This window comes from Crocodylus porosus, unplaced genomic scaffold, assembly GCF_001723895.1.
Source record: "Crocodylus porosus isolate Cpor-Errol unplaced genomic scaffold, CroPor_comp1, whole genome shotgun sequence".
NCBI classification, from domain to species: Eukaryota; Metazoa; Chordata; order Crocodylia; family Crocodylidae; genus Crocodylus; species Crocodylus porosus.
Window position 1 is genome coordinate 35,828,502 of NW_017728906.1, and position 4,577 is coordinate 35,833,078.

Consider the following 4,577-nt stretch of genomic DNA (forward strand, 5'->3'; position numbering starts at 1 on the left):
AGCAGGGTTTGGTATTCAATTTACTAGCCCTGCAACAACAGAAAAGCCATTTGCACGGAAAATAGAGCACATGGCCATCTCTAAGGTTACCAAACAAACCTCTCCTTTTTGCAAACTTTCTCTCAGAACGCTACTTCAAACAAACACCTAACTGCAAAACTTTAAGACGTGCAAACAACATATTGTATAATCTACATCTGTAAAGAGACAAACTTACTCTTCCGCTGCCAGTTTTTAAAGAATGAGACCATCCCATAAAGACCCTTTGCTGCAAACTACAGTTCCCAGAATTCACAGCTGCTTTCTTAACCCTTCCTTGGAAGGAAAAGGAAATAATAGAAGCGCTATAAAAGTGAGGGCAGGAGAAACAGAAAGCATATAATGAATGCACTGAAAATATGTATCACTGATAGTAACTGGGTTTTGAAATAATATATTTACATGATTTGGTTGTGTTGGGGTGATGCTATAGTCTTGATGGTCCAGGAAATAATGTGACAGGCAAGGATTTTTGTGAGCGGTATCTTTCATTGGATCAACCATATGGGTGGGATAGACTTAGACAAGCTTTTGGATGTAATGCATTCCTTTTTAGACCTGCACTTGGTCCAATAAAATAAATCACCCACAAAAATCCTTGCCTCTTAGATACTCATGCCAATCAGGTTGCATTGCCAGAATTGCAGTTAAACAGCTTCTTATATTTACTCTCCCAAAGCAGAAAAATAAAACCCCATTAAAACCCCATGGCACATCTAAATCTGAATAGGTCAAACACAGAAGAAAGTACAAGATAAGTACCATACCCTGAGGAATAACAAATTATAGCTAACAGATCTCCAGACTGATGCAGTGAGTGTCTATGAACCATAGCATCACTTTATAATATGAAATTAACAGATCAATGGGTTAATTGGACTACAATTATTTGCTATCCTAGGAGGCAAAATATTCCTATAAATGTCACAATGCTTTACCAAGGGTGGGATACTGGAAAAGGTAATGTGATTTAACACACAAAGGTGTTGCTCATATTGATGGTTTTAATTTAATCTGGATCTTCACTTTGCTTTCCAAGAGATAATTTAGCTGAGAGACTCACTATTTCTTTTGGTAGTGTTGGGGTTACATAATGGTGCAGAAAAAATGTGAGGCAAGGACTGTTGTGGGTGATATTTTTTATTGGACCAACTACATAGTTGGAAGGAACATAGATAAGTTTTCAGGTTCCACTGTACCCTTCATCAGATCTGAGAAAAAAAGCAGATTCAATAATGCCTTGTGCAAAACTATGTAAATGTAAGTAGGAGACATACTATCAGGTAATTCTGTTGATTTTTGTTTCAGTTCAACTCCCTGCTGGGACTACACCATTTCTATAAATTCAGGTAATGCTTATGTTTATACATAAAAAATGGAATTAATTAGATCCCTATGATTATTTTATTATCACATAATGTATTTTACAATTATGAATTTAAAAAGTACAAGTATTTAAAAATACTTTATATATCTATGGGTATAACAAGAAATCTTTGGTCTTAAAAAAATTCCCTAGACTTGACGAAGGGCACTTGATGCCCAAAACTTGGCCAACAGCTTTCCTAACTATGCAGGTAGCCTGATAAAATGTATCACTAAACATCCTTGCCTCTTACATTTCCTGGACCATGACAGAGACAATAACACTCCAACCCTACACTAAAAAACAGTAATCCCACAAAGATTAATGCACTTGTGTAACTTCCCTTGAGTAAACAGTACTATTGCCTGTAGTCTAACCCAGCTGTTAGAAACATTAATCAACAGTACAAATGTTGGCAATATTGGGCCTTTAACTTCACAAAGGTAGTTGATCAATGTAATTCACTACAGATTTATTCTGACTGGAGAAAAAATGTTTATCTCTCAATTGAATTAACATAGTTAAAGCTAGTTTAACTCAAGTGAATTCCTTATTTATTGCCCAATTGATCTAAAAGTGTTAAACTACTGCTAAATCATTTACAAGGAGAGTGGAAGGACAGTCTAGAATATTCGACACTGACAGTGTCTATGTAGGGAGTTGTGTGGAATTTATATATATTTCTATATATATTTTATGGATTTTTTCTGTACCGCACAGCTAGTGGAGGCATGTGTCTCTGTTGATTTTAAGTACAGTTCTCTATTGAGTTAAATTACATCCGTTGAGCTAACTCAACTCAAGGCCATGCTTTTGCTTGGGACAAGCAATCCTGAGTTTGACCCTTCACCATTTGTTGTGATATCTTTTATTGGATCAATATCCCAACTTTGGAACAACACTCCAACCCTGCTATCCCTAATTAACATTGCTGCTGATGGAACCCCTGGGATAGATGCAGTTCGACAGGGAAACCCTTACTTTCACCAGCACACAGCTTTGCTGATATAGCAAGTGTGCACCCACACAAGGAGGGTTCTGCCATTATAGTACATCCATATCTGTATATCAGTCAAACGCTCCTGGTGTAGTTATATAAGGTAAAGTCTTATTATAATGACGTTTGTACTTTTCAGACAAAGGTGTAGCAGATTTAAAACTTGATTAGAAAATGTTTACAATTATAGTTATGTACATGCCTTTGTAGTTACACCATTCTTTGTAGACTTTGGGCCCTGCCAAGTATTGGTCAGAAGTAAGCTTGGTATGAAATGTATTCATTCTCATTTATCAGGGATGCTTTTACAAACCTGTGCCACGTAACCTGTAACTTCCCTCAAGTAAACAGCTCTACCAACTGCAGTTTGATTCCTGCTGTTAGAAAACATTGTTTAGGAGCATAAATGTTGGCACTGCTGGGCCCTTAAACTTCACAAGAATAATTGACTAATGTATTAACTGGAAAAAAAATGCTTCTCCCCAGTTGAGTTGAACTGGCTCTGCTGAGTTAATTCAAGTGAACACCTTATTTATCGCCCGGTTATCTAAAGGTGTTTAACTCCCAAGCTGTCTACAAGGAGGGCGGGAGACTGAAAGGTTAGACCCGTGCTCCTTAGCTCAAGTGCACAGTGATGCAAAAGAGTACAAAACATGAATACAATCCCAGACGTTTTGATGGTAATGCCAGGCCAGACGCTGCAGGTGCAGGTCTTGCCTGCAGCCCCATTACTACCAAAGGCCCAGCATGCAAATGCCAAAGCACTAGGTGGAGCCAAAAAAGCTACATTGGTGATTCCTGACCTTTTTACACTCATGGTTCCCCTAGACGGACTCATAGCTCCCTTGGAAAAGGCCAGTTCTTGGCTTCCCCTCTTTATCTGCCTACCTGGTACGGAAAAACAAGAGCTGTTTTTCAAGCATGGAGAACTTGGTGACCACTACTCTGGATTCCTATGGGAAATCCCTAAGCTTATCACATGAATCACCCCTGGCATGCTGAACTGTGCTAACTGAGAGGGGGCTAAGAGGCTACATGAGTGGTTCTAGACTATTTTAGACTTGAGGGCCTCCTGGATAGACTCATGGATGCCCTCGGAAAATGCCAGCTCTTGAATTCCCCAATTTTTCTGCCTATCGAAAAACAACAGAGCTGGTTTTCAGGCAGAGAACTCAAGGGGTGACCGTGGCTATGGAATCCTATGGACTTAGCTCTAGTCTGATTTGCATTGGTAGGCCAAACACCCTGGGGCACCTCTGAAAGGATCTTTAGGCACCCCAGGGGTGCGGCCCCCTGAGCTGATAACTGCTGGGTTTTACTGGAGCCCGTGGCTCTCCAGCTGTGGGAAGACATCCGCCAAGAGGTGTCACAGGGCCTGGTACCCCAATACCCCAGTGTGGCAGTGCCAGGAAAACATCCCTTGCCCTACAGGTAGGCAGAGGAGGTCTGTGTGTGTGACTGGGACGTAGACGCATGTGTGTGTGACCCATGGGGGCCTGCATGCAAGAGAAACTCTGGAGGGGGAGTCTGTGCATGAGATCCATGTGTGTGTGGGGGGGTACGTGTGCAAGCACGTGTATGACCCAGGAAGGGTGGGTCCGTGTGTGTAAGACTCCAGAGGGGGGAGCATGCGTGTGTGTGGGGGTCCATGTATGTGAGACCTGGGGGGGAGGAGGAGGCAAATGTGCAAAACCCCAGGGGGTGTTGCATGTGTGTGAGACTTGGGGGGAAAGTTTATGTATGTGTGCAATGGACCTGGGGGGGTCCATGTGTGTGTGGAAGCCCTGGAGGGGAGAGTGTGTGTGTGTGTGTGTGTGTGTGTGAGATCCAGGGAGGAGTCCGTGTGCGTGTGTAAGGGGGAGGTCCGTGTACGTGTGTGACCCTGAGGGCAGCACCTTGTGGGGCAGCGCCTGAGTGGGGGGGACCCACTGCAGCGCAGCGCCGGGTCCCACCCCCGCCCGCCAGTCCCGCGTGTGTGGGGGGGCAGGGCCGGGGCGTCCCCGCGCGACGATCCCCGGGTGTGTGTGTGTGTGTGTGTGTGTGTGTGCGCGCGGTGGGGGGAGGGAGCGGCGCCTCGCTCGCTCGCTCGCTCTCCCTCCCTCCCTCGCTCGCTCTGTCGCGCGCACGCCGCTTGCGCCCCGATGCCCGCGCGGGCCCCGCGCTCGCCGCCCCGAT

At 44.1% G+C, this 4,577-nt stretch overlaps 1 protein-coding gene across 1 annotated transcript in view; it reads right to left on the reverse strand.

Annotated features, from left to right (window-relative positions):
• The window catches only part of GART (phosphoribosylglycinamide formyltransferase, phosphoribosylglycinamide synthetase, phosphoribosylaminoimidazole synthetase), a 43,756-nt gene extending 43,443 nt beyond the window's left edge, over positions 1-313 (reverse strand). Inside the window, exon 1 of the mRNA XM_019528874.1 lies at positions 218-313. The gene's annotated coding sequence lies outside the window, so the exon portion shown is untranslated. The remainder of the gene's footprint in view (positions 1-217) is intronic.
• Positions 314-4,577: the final 4,264 nt, after the last annotated feature.